General features: G+C 38.1%; 1 protein-coding gene across 19 annotated transcripts in view; it reads left to right on the plus strand.

Annotated features, from left to right (window-relative positions):
• DLG2 (discs large MAGUK scaffold protein 2) overlaps window positions 1-12,515 on the plus strand; it is a 2,175,949-nt gene that overhangs the window by 2,111,185 nt on the left and 52,249 nt on the right. The window lies entirely within an intron of this gene.

Consider the following 12,515-nt stretch of genomic DNA (forward strand, 5'->3'; position numbering starts at 1 on the left):
AAGAAATAAAGTGTAATATTAAAGTATTCACACACATATGCACTCATGTAGCTTTTTTTTATAATAGCCCTAATGATGTAATTCACATACCATATAATTCACCCAGTTAAAGTATACAATTCACTGGTTTTTAGTGTAGTCAGGGTTGTGCAACCATCATCATTTTCATCATCCCAAAAAGAAACCCTATACCCATTAGCAATCACTCCTCATTTTCCCAAGCCCCCTACCCGCGCCCAGCCCTAAACAATCACTAATCTACCTTCTGTCCATAGCCCTTTGTCTATTCTGGATATTTCTTATAAATAGGATCATACACTTTGTGGTCTCTTATGATTGGCTTCTTTCATTTAATATAATGTTTTCAAGGGTCATCTATGTTGTAGCATGTATCAGTGCTTAAGTTTTTTTTATTGCCAAATAATATTGTACGGATATACCACATTGTTTTTGCTCATTCATCAGTTGATGGACATTTCGTTGTTTCCACTATTTGGCTATTATGAATAATGCTGCTATGAACATTTGCATACAAAGTTTTGTGTGTACACATGTTTTCATTTCTCTTGGGTATAGATCTAGGAGTAATTCTATTGGATCATATGATAACTCTATGTTTAACATTTTGAGGAAATGCCAGACTGTTCCCCTGAGCGTTTGCACCATCTTACATTTCCACCAGTAGTGTATGAGGACACCATTTTGTCTATAACCTTACTATATTGTGTTAATATCTGTTTTTTTTAAGTTATAACTATCTTAGTGGGTGTTAATGATATCTCACTGTGGTTTTGATATGCATTTTCCTGATGGCAAGCGATGTTGAGCATCTCCTCATGGCCATTTGTATATTCTCTTTGGAGAAATGTCTGTTCAGATCATTTGCTCATTTTTCAGAATTGGTTGTCATTTTATTGTCATGCTATAAGAATTCTTTTTTATTTTCTGAATAGTAGACACTTCTTAGATATATGATTTGCTAATATTTTCTCCCATTCTGTAGGTTGTTTGTTTACTTTCTTGAAGGGTCCACTGAAGCACAAAAGGTGTTTTTTACTTTTTTATTTTGATGATGCCCAATTTATCTGTTTTTTCTTTTGTAACTTGTGCTTTTGATGTTATATCTAGGGAACTATTGTCTAACCCCAGGTTATCAAATTAGCTCTTACATTTAGGTCTTTGATCTATTTTTTGAGTTCATTTTTTGTGTATGGTGTGAGGTAGGGTTCCAGTTCATTATTTCGTATGTTCTCTGATTGTCCCAGTACCATTTGTTGAAAAGACTATTCTTCCCAATGCATGGTCTTGATGCCCTTGTCAAAAATCAGTTGACCATAAATATGAGTTTATTTCTGAACTCTCAGTTCTGTTCTGGTGATCTGTGTATATCTTTATGTTAATACCACATTGTCTTGAATACTGTAGCTTTGTAGTAAATTTGGAAACTAGGAAGTGTGTGTTCTCCAATTCTGTTCTTCTTTTTAAAGATTCTTTTGACTATTCTGGATTCCTTGAATTTCCATATGAATTTTAGGATAAACTTATCAATTTCTGCAAAGAAGCCAGGGATTACATTGCATCTATGGATCGTTTTGAGTAGTATTGTGATCTTAACAATACTAAGTCTTCCAATCCCTAAACATGGGATGTATTTCCATTTGGTTTGGTCATCTTTAATTTCTTTTAATAATGTTTTATAGCTTTCACAGTATGTTTTGCACTGATTTAGTAAAATTTATTTCTAAGTATTCATTCTCTTTGAGGCTATTGTAAATGGAATTTTTTTTCAACTTCATTTTCAGGTTGCTCATTGCAAGTATACAGAAATACAATTATTTTTGCATATTGATCTTGAATCCTGCATCCTTACTGAAATCATTTATTAGTTCTAATAATTTTTTAGTGGGTTATTTTATTTCTTTTTCTTGCCTGACTATAATTACTAGTACAAAGTTGAGTAGAAGTGGCAAGACAGTCATCCTTGTCTTATTCCTGATCTTAAGGGGAAACCATTCAAACTTCCACCACTAAGTATGTTTGCTGTGGGCTCTACAGCTTTTTATACCTTTTAAAGTTTTTTAACTGATAATACTTGTATTTGTATTGTGAAATATCTGTCCTCTCTTTTCTCTTCCTATTTTTTTTTTTCTCTATCACTTTAACTTTCTGTCCTAAAAATTCTGCCTAGTAAGCATCACACAGGACCAAAAGTTACAGTAGTCAGTAGATACCACCAAGAAAAACAGGAAACACCCCAGCACCATGTATATCCATACATACTAGCTACTCAGTGTGACCTTTTTAGAGCAAATGGAACTGAATGATCTGAACTAGTATTCTGGTAAATCAGTCTGGTAACTGTGTGAAGGGGGGATTGAAAGAGGGAGAGACTGAGGAGGCTATTGCAGTACTCTGGGTGTCAGATTCTGAGAATCTGAACTAAAACTGTGGTAATAAAAAAAATACTAAACTGATGCTAGAGAGACCAGAGGAAACTGCCATCCTAGGAAGTCTGACTCAGTGGTTCCTAATAGTATTCTGTTTCCTCTTCCAAAGCCTTGAGCTCCCTTTAAGAGGAGATGCTGACAGTAAGAAGAGGGCAGAGAAGAGATGAAGTTACGGTGATAGCAGGCAGCTACTGGCTGGACCTCTTATCAACCTGAATCAAACTAAAGCTTGCATTGGGAAACCTGAGTGCTATTTCATAACATCTTGGAAATTTCCATGTGGCCAGTAACTCCAACTATGTCATTTCCAGATGAAGAAATCGAGCATCATTTCTCAGGGACAGATAGAGAGTTCGTAGCACAGTCTGCCATTGTGTCATTTATCAAAAAAGCTATTTGACATCCAGTATTTTGTTAGCAAGATAGGAAACCTATTTGGAATCATGTTTGCTTCACCAGGATGAGTTATGGGGACTGCTTGTATAACAGCTTCAAAGTGACTTGTTGTATTTCAAGGGGAGATTCATTACTTTCAGCAAAGAAAGTTCCTTAATCGAGCCAGTCTTTGGATGGCCAGAGCCAAATGCCCAGAGGTGACATTCAGGTCCACGAAGGAAGGTTGGAGGGAAAGACAGTCTGCCTTACTCCACTGGGGCGTCAGGAAGAAAAGCTTCCCCTTCAAAGTTCATAAACTCAGAAAAACCTCCTCCTCATTTTCTTTATTATCATTTCCCTCTTCTAGGCCCTCTAACACCTTCCTGATTTTTCTCCTTCGAGTTCTTTTTCTATACCATACCTAGTGTGGTTTTTTAAGCCAGACTGATATTTTAACATAAAGAGCAAAAACAGGGATATATGTCCATGGAATTCTGTAATGTCATTAGCCCAGCCTAAGGAGAGCTGCTAACTCATTACATTTTTTCTTGAACGTAACAGTCACAGTAGTCCAAACTTTGAGCTCTCCTGTCCACTGTGAACTACCTGAGCAACACACAGATAATTGATTAAAAAAAAAAAAAAAAAAAAGTGCTAGTGGCTTCTCTCTGAATGGTTCTCAGAGGGACCCTCAATCAAGTTTCTCTCCTTCCCTGATACAAGTAAGAAGGGTTCCTGCTTGAACCCTGAAAGCCAACTGAATTCAATGAACATTTTTTGAATGACTAAGTAAATATGTATTATCTCTACAGTAAAATTTATATAATCGTCAAGTTACTGATGAGGAAGCTGCTCATTTGTAAAATAGAACATTCATGGAGACTAAATCATGTTCCTTATATATTTTTATGAATATTCATTTCTCAGTAATTACCTCCCTCCTAAATCTAAAAAAATACTGCTGTAGAAACTATCAAATTAATCTATAACCCTATATACCAAATTTAGTATAATTTATCTCTGATAAAAACTTCACCACTCTGTGTGTGTATGTATGTAAAAAATCTCCAGGTCTTACAATACTTTAGTTTGTACAATTCTTCCCCCATCACCAACTTAATTATATTTTTATATTTCTAAGGCACTTTTTTTTATATTGTATATGTTGACACTCGACTGTGTTTAGTCAGCCTCATCCCCAAAAGAAAAAAAAATGCAAAAGTTGTAGAATTATAAAAAAGAAAACCTTTGAAATCTAATGTCATTTTCATTGCCTAATTTAGCTAAAAAACATTTAATTAGTGTTGTTAGGAATGTGATAAATTGAAACATAATACATTCTCTTATTGGGCTTACCCCTTCCTAACTTTTCCAGTTTTTTAAGCTTTCAATTTAACATTTTTTGAGGCCATACTGTGTGTCAGACACTTATTTAGGCAATGGGAGTAAATTATGAATATGACATAGTTCCTACCTTTAGGAATCAAAATATTCTGAGGCAACAGACGTGTTAGCAAATAGCACCTGCTGGGCAAGAGTTGAGCCCAGGATAGTAATTTGAACTCAGATCTAGAATACTTAAGCCTCTTTTGGAGTATTTCCAAAGAGAGACAAGGCAAGCCTGGAGACTAAGAAGTTCGTTTAGGAGACATATTCAATAACACATGTAAGACATGGAGAAGAACCATAAAGTAGCTATACAGAGAAGAGACCAGAAAAATACTTGGCAGGAAAAAAAAAGTGTAGACTAGAGCATCTACATCAGAATTAGCTGAGACTCTTATTAAAAATACAGATGCCTAGACTAAACCCCAGTCTTATGGAATGCGAATCTCTGCAGATGGAGAATCTGTGATTTTCACAAGCTCCCCAGAAATTTCTTTGTGCATGTTACAATTTGAGATACACAGGCATAGAGGAAAGGTTTGTTACCAGTCAGACCAACTTCTACCAGAGTTACCATATGTAAGTCTCGATGACCTCATATGCAACGATGGGAGTCTTAGAGATATACATAAAGTACCTATAATATATTGTTCCATCTCTTTCCCACCCCCACCTATACATATCCCAAACTCTTCCCCCTTGTAAGGCTAGAATGAGCAACTTCCTAAAAGTACTCTAGTACTAAGGTTGCAAATCACCTCTTGCCCTGATGGAGAGGAAGGTAGAGTTGCCAGAAGTTGGTCCTACATCCACTTGCAGGAAGAGAGTTGTTGAGCATATGCTTGCTAAGTTTGCTGTTGGGGAGAGAACAACTTGCCACCTGCTGACTCTTTTGGGCTGGGAGGTGAGCACAGCTAGAATGATCTTAACCCCCTTCCTCCATTGACTGTAAATCTTGATTGTTTCTGACTTCTCTGCCATAATACAGGACTTCTCTGCCATAATACAGAACTACCTGTAGGAAATTTCCAGAAGAACACACTTGATCAGTGTTTTTTGCGTTGCAGAACCGCTGCTTTTCATTCAGTATGCCATTTATCCTGAACATTTATAGATTGCCTTATTTCTACAGATTAATTCTATAGGCATTGCTCATTTGCTCCTTACACTAACCCTATGAGGTAAGTATTTTTAATATCCCCACTTACAGATGAAGAAACCGAGACTTAGAGAGGGTAAATAACTTATCCAAGCTCACAGAGATCATAAGTGGCAGAACTGAGCCCTGCATGATAAGATACGATTATTGTGTGAGCAAAATAGAATAACTGATTGATTCTTCAAGGTATTTTTATGTATCAACCAAATCTAGATGTTTTTAGCATATTTAATTCTATCCATTCAATTCGTGATGCTAGGAATAAACTAATATAAATAGGAGATGTATAATTTGTGGTTATATAAATAACACACAGTTTCATCAGCTGAGAACCCTGGGCTTTTGTTAAATTTTCTCCCTGCTATTAATTAGAATGTTAAATATTATTCCAAAAACTTGGCTCAAACCCATTTTTACTTTGGGAGTTATTCATGAATAAATTCTGATTCACTACAGGGCTTCCTTTAACCTGACTCTTTAGGGTAAAAGGCCCAGAGTTGCACCTTAGAGGTTTCAAGTCTTACTGTGCAAGAGTTTTTAACTATCTCAGAGCTAAAACATCAATACTAAAAGATAAAGATGCAGAAGTAACTGTCCAGTGATCTGACTTCCTCACTGCAGTAATTATAGTCAGGCTCTTAGCAAGCAAAAATAGTATATCTTGCTTCTTTGTGACTGTAAACTATGTTTATATGTGGGTGGAAAGTCTTTTTTTAATGACAGATCGTGTTACATCTGAAAAGAGCTTCAGCAATGTTTCCAGTAGGTTTCTAATAATTCTTAAAAAAATAGGCTCTGAAATTAGTCTTGAATTCTATATTTATCTTCCCTAACTATGGATTAGGATGCAGTAGCCTCCCTCTCTGAGATTCTGATTTTTCAATTATAATAATGAAATCTAGAGAGTAGATTGCAACTTCCTAGCAGGCAGGGAATGTGGTTTATTTAGACCTAAAATAGTTCATGGCACTCAACTGATAATTATTAAATTAAATAATGTGCACATAAAGAAGGTGACGTACTGGGGAAAAGTTACGTAAATTAGAAGGCACAGTCCACATATTTTTGGCTATAACTTGTAAATGGAAAACAGAACAATTCACTGTTGCCTTGAGAAGTTTCCCTGGTCTGAGTGTTATTTCCTTTCATTTTAATAAATAGGTTTTGAGTTTACTATATGTACAGGATATTGCACTAAGCAGAGACATAGACATTAAAATTAAAGTTGTGCCTATGCTTTTAGACCTATCTTCAAGCAGGTTATCTCCCTAACACCCCACCCCAGTTTGCCTACCTGCCAGTTGAAGCCTCCAGCATTAGACAATTGCTATGTGGCTGTTAGAAATTCCTAACATGCATGATACTGAAATAACTACTGAATTGAAAAGCCAATCCAAGGGTGCAGTAAATAAAATTGTCATTAAAATTAATTTTTTCTTAAAAATGGAGACTGAGAGACCAATTTCAGAATGTTTATCAGGTTAAAAGCAGAAAGGTGTTTGTGGTAAATCCACTCTTCCTCTGGCATTAAGAAATTCTTTGTGGATACTAGCAATAAGCCCTTATATTTGCAGAGCACTTTGCTACCTTATCCATTTCACACATGAGGAGACAGGTCGAGGAATTAGGTTATGTATAAGCAGGCATTTTTCTAAATATGTTTTCAGGATGTTTCTCATTAAATTCTCACAACAACCCTATAAGGTGAGTACAACATTTTAAACACTGGTCCCCCTCAGTCTTGACTCGATCTTTTTATTATGTTACCTAAATATATATATAAACATAAGAATAGGTATTAATGCTCTATGCTTATAAATTTTATCATCTATAAAGTTAAAACAAACTTACAAATTAAATATATCTAAAAAACCTGTTGCTCTCAGGTCAATTCAGACTGCCATGTGGAATTTCCAAGGAGCAGCTGGTGGATTCAAACTGCTGATCTTCTGGTTAGCAGCTGTAGCTCTTAACCACTGTGCCACCAAGGTTCCAAAGATCATATATTGGTAGTATTTATATATTAAAAAAAACACACACACACACAAAACAAAACCCATTGCCTTCGAGTCAGTTCCTCCAAGTTGCTAATCTAAATACTTCAAATTCCTGATGAAATGATAAAAGACTGTTTTCTGGACTCTACATGTGATTTCTTTAGAAAAAATGTTACTGTTCATTTATTATTTCTAGAACAGAAGAAAACATTTCGTGGCACCTTATGTTGTCGCTGTTGTTAGCTGCCATGGAGTTTGCTCCCAGTTGTGGCAATCTTAGGTATAACAGAATGAAATGGTGCCTGGTCCTGTGCCACCTTCATGATTGTTGGCATGTTTGAGTCCATCATGTGGCGTTATGTGTCAGTCCATCTCACTGAGGGTTTCCCTCATTTTCTCCAAACCTCTACCAATGACGTCTTTTTCCAGCAATGATGTATCCAAAGTAGGTAAGCTGAAGTCTCACCTTTCTTACTTCTAAGGAGCATTCCGGTTGTATTTCTTCTAAGACTGGTTAATTCATTCTTCTGGCAGCCCATAGTGTATTCTATATTCCTCACCAATACTGCTGTTCAAATATATCAGTTCTTCTTCAGTGTTCTTTACTCATTGTCCAGCTTTCTCATGCATGAGGCTATTGAAAATACCATGGCTTGGGTCAGGTGCACCTTAGTCCTCAAAGTGACATTTTGGGTTTTTTAACACTTTAAAGAGGTCTTTTGCAGGCAGATTTGCCCAATGCAATAATTCATTTGATTTCTTAACAGCCGCTTTCAGGGGCGTTGATTGTTAAATCCAAGTAGAACGAAATCCTTAACAACTTCAATTTTTTTCTCCATTTGCCATGATGTTTATCTGCCCAGTTGTGAAGATGTTTGTTTTCTTTATGTTCAGGTGTAATCTGTACTGAGGCTATAGTCTTTCAATGTCATCAGTAAGTTCTTCAGGGTTTTTCAGACTAGGCCAGAGCTGCCTCATAAGTGCCTTTCCCACTATTTCTCTGAGTCCCACCCCTCCCCAAACCCCACATCCTCCGTCCACCCAGCTTCTCACCATTCCTCATTTACCCAAAATTGGGGGAGGGTGGAGGTGAGAAAGGGTGGCTCCACTTTGGGGAGGATGTTTCCTCTGCCTGAACTCTGCTTTGCTACTTCTTCACCTGACAACCTCCCTACTCATTCCCAGCTTAAATTGTGCCTCTGAGTCTTCTCCAGCGTCTCTAGTGGCAATGGCTCCCTCCTCACTGCCCTTACAACTTGTTGTCTATACCTCCATCCTAGTGATTATTTACTGTGCGGTAATGACTTACTAAACTGTGGGCTCCTCATTTTGCGTTCCCAACATTTATTACAGCCATATTGTTGCTATGAGACAGGTGGGGGATGAAACCCAACCTACATCCCATTCAGCAAGAGGGAGACTGAGAAAGAGTAGGAATTTTTACAATCCCTATTTCCGAAGTGGGTGCCTTTTTCTAATTTGCAGGCATTTTTGCCACTGGCTACCCCTCGTGGTACAGTGGTTAAGAGCGATGACTGCTATCCAAAAGGTCAGCAGTTCAAATCCACCAGCTGCTCTTTGGAAACCTTAGGGGACAATTCTACTCTGTCTTATGTAGTCACTGTGAGTTGGGATCAACTCCTCAGCACTGGGTTTTTTTGGCTTGGTTTGCCATCAGAGCCCTGAGTACAGTGTTTGGCAAAAACAATAAATGCTTATAGAATAATAATAAAAATAAAAATAGCTATCATTTATTGAGCACTTACCATGGTTAAGCCCATACATGCCTGTTTACAGTTAGCACTACAAAAGCCTCTAATGGGAGTGTTAGTAAACTCATTTTTCTGGAATTTTCAAGTAGTGGATATTGTTCTCAAATGCAGTATTTTCAACTAAGATGTAGTCTCTCTTCAGCCCCTTAAGAATGGGTAGAGAGTACTAATAATGTTGGATGCTTACTATTTCCTAGGCACTGTGGGAAGTACCGCAAGTGAATTTTCTCACAAGTGGAGCGCAGTTATATGACTGGCGTGTCTACACAAGGTGCAAAAATTCCTCCCCAGGCAGAAGCAGCATCCGAGGAATACAATAGCTTATTGTCTCTGGCTTTAAAGTGACAATGGGTTTGCAGTGGCAGATTTACCCACTGATCCCTGGTGTCTGGTACAGAAATAATAATGTGAATAGGAAAGGACTGTCTGTGTTAGAAAGAGAAAAAGATAGAGGTTGTTCTTAAAAGGAAGTATCAGGGATTTTTATCAGGGGTTTTGAGGATGTTTTATTCCTTTGAGGTATGTGTGTGTTTTAATGGCTTTCATCTCTGTACTAGAGGAATTCAAATACTGGCCAAGTAAGGACTTGCGCTTTTATCAGGTACTATTCAAAGTTTAGAAAGCAGTATTTGATTTTTTTCTAAAAAAAAAAAAAGGGGGACCATTGAGAAACCCTTGGGTCACTCACATCCTCTCACATTAGAAATGTGACACACTCCTCTGCCTAGCTTTGCTTGTTAGGAAACACAGCCCACTTGCATATAGTGTGTGAAATGTGTCTCAAAGGACACATGTGTAGGTGGACACAGTGTGAACTAAACAAAAAGCCCAGGACAGAAACCAAGAGGCCTGTGCCCCTCTCACTCTGAGTGAGAGTCTTAATCCCTGGGATGACTCCTGCTAAAACGAAGCTACTGGCCTAGCAGTCTTAGCTGTAATGGATTTGTCTCCATTTGTAAGTTATCCCTCCTTCCATTCAAGCATGAGATGAGAATTATTCAGTCAGGCACAGCATTACAAAAAATTCTCAGTTTGCCCTCAGTCACTCCTGGATGCTGCATGTAACCATTTATGCTCTGGGTCTGGAGTTGACATCAGGTAGCAGGCAGCAAAGAGCCAACAGTCAGTTCTTGCAACTGAGTCATCATTCAAGAGGGTGAGGCTGAGTGTCTTTCTTATCTTGAAGAGGGAGGGAAAGAGGAGAGGAATGAAGAGCAAACGTTTTGAATACTGTAAAAAACCTTCAAGTTCATCTCTTTTAACTTGCTAATTCATAGAAGAAGCAGGTAATATGCCTGACAAGTTTTTAAAAGTATATCAAAGAAATGTGTTGAACCTGAAAGCTCTTTGTAATCCTTCGCTTACACATAACATTGACTCACAAAGTGCAGTTCTTGATTCAGTCTTGAAATGCAAGCAAGATAAGCTTAGACTAAAGAAGGAGCTTGTTAAATCTGTGGGATGTAGTACAACGAGGAGTAGTCAAAGAGAAAAAAGCACTGTGAACTTTGCCTCCTGGAGTGGGTGTGTGGCTCCCTCTACCGCATTTGGGGAACTAACTTGAAATACAGAAAAGACCATATGCTTTGTAGGTGTAGAGATCTGGGCTCCAGTTAGGATTCTCCCACTTTCCAGATTTGTAGCATTGAACAAGTGACCTCTCCGAACCTCATGTGCTATAAGTGGTGATGATGATAATGTGAAGTAGACAATATTGTTAAGCTTATGTTGAAGGTGAGGAAAATTAATCCTAGAAATGTTATAACTAGCCCAAGGTCAAGCAGTCAGTGAGATGGATCAAACATATTAGAAAAAGAAAATGTATCTGGCAAAGAAGCAGTATGCCACATGACCTGTCTGACCCCAGGACAGGGCTCTTTATCCCTATGCACTGCCCCCCTCACTTAACAAATGCCTGGTAGTACACAGTGTCCCTGGTCTCACCTTGTAACTTCACACGCCTCATTAGGGCAAATCAAATTGTGAAAGAAAGTCATTGGGCCTGCCTACCATTGAGAAACCCTTCCGTGTTCAACCAGCTGTCAACCAATTCTTCCCTCATCCGTCAGTGCTGAGGAAACTACTGTGTACTCTGCCTCTGCTAGGTCCTGGAGGAATCCAAAGTGATACAGTAATGAAGTTTGGGCTGTGGAGTCTGAGAGAATATCAGTTCTGCCATTTACCAGCCAGGCAAATTGTTAGCTCTCTGAGCCTCAGTCTACTTATTTGTATATAAGGAATATCATAGACAGAGATATGTGTGTTTACGTATGTGACAGTGTCACGGGGAGGATTCAATGAGATAACTGGTATAAAATGTTTAACAAGATGTATACTAACAATGGCACAGAGGAAGAGCTCAATAAATTTAAGTTTCTATTATTGTTAATAAATTTACCATCTAATCGGAGAGAAAATACATTTGGAGTTATCAGAGGACAGTTAAGAACTCTGCCTAAATCCCTTTACTGGTGGAATAGCTTCCCTCTCTTGCTTCCTATGCCATGTGGTGAATTATGATCCTTCAGTATCCAGCTCACATTTTGCCTCTTGCTTGCTTATCCTCCTCTCTACAATAGAACTTATCCTACCTTTCTGATGCCCCTTTAGTAACTTATACATACTGTGACATTGTATTAGTAACTTCCAGATCAGTCACTTTATTACAGCTTATTTTAGCTCTAGTCCCTAGCACAGTGCCTGGCTTACACACATGCAGTATATTATTGTTGCATGACTCAATGGACATAACTGCCTAGGAAAGAGGGGTCTGGAGTAGTTAGGAAAGCCTTCAGATGGATGAAGGTGTAAGAATAACTTTGGAAGTGTTTGGAAAGATGGAAATGCAGGAAAGAGACAGAGCACCCCATTATTTTGAATTGGTGTACATCAGTGTATGGATTCAGGTGAGAGTGTCTTCCTCACATGGGCAAGGCTTACAGCTTCCTTGCTGACCTTATGGGGTCACATCACCATCAGGGCAGGTTCAACCACTGAAGACTGACCAAGAGATTATAAAAAGAGGAGCCCTCAGGCAGGCTAGAAAACTGGCATTCGGGGGAATGAAGAAATGAAATTGAGGTGTGGCGTGCTCCCTGTGGAGGAGCACATTACTTTATCCTAGTGGAAAGTGTTCAGTGGTATCATAGCCCCCCAGGGAACTAGTCACAGAAATCCCATCATTTTAACCAATCGAAAGGATCAAGCAATAAAGACTATGTTTCAGAAATAAGGTATAAAAATCCACAGAAAGTAATTTGCTTAAGACATACTGCCTGGAGAAGTTCTCGGCAATGGTAATTGTGGCTGTGTGGGGAAAGCAGAATGGAAAGCTTGCCTGGAATCTTTGCAAGCCATCACAGAAAAGGCAGTATCATAC

Source organism: Elephas maximus, chromosome 7, assembly GCF_024166365.1.
Source record: "Elephas maximus indicus isolate mEleMax1 chromosome 7, mEleMax1 primary haplotype, whole genome shotgun sequence".
Taxonomy (NCBI): Eukaryota; Metazoa; Chordata; class Mammalia; order Proboscidea; family Elephantidae; genus Elephas; species Elephas maximus.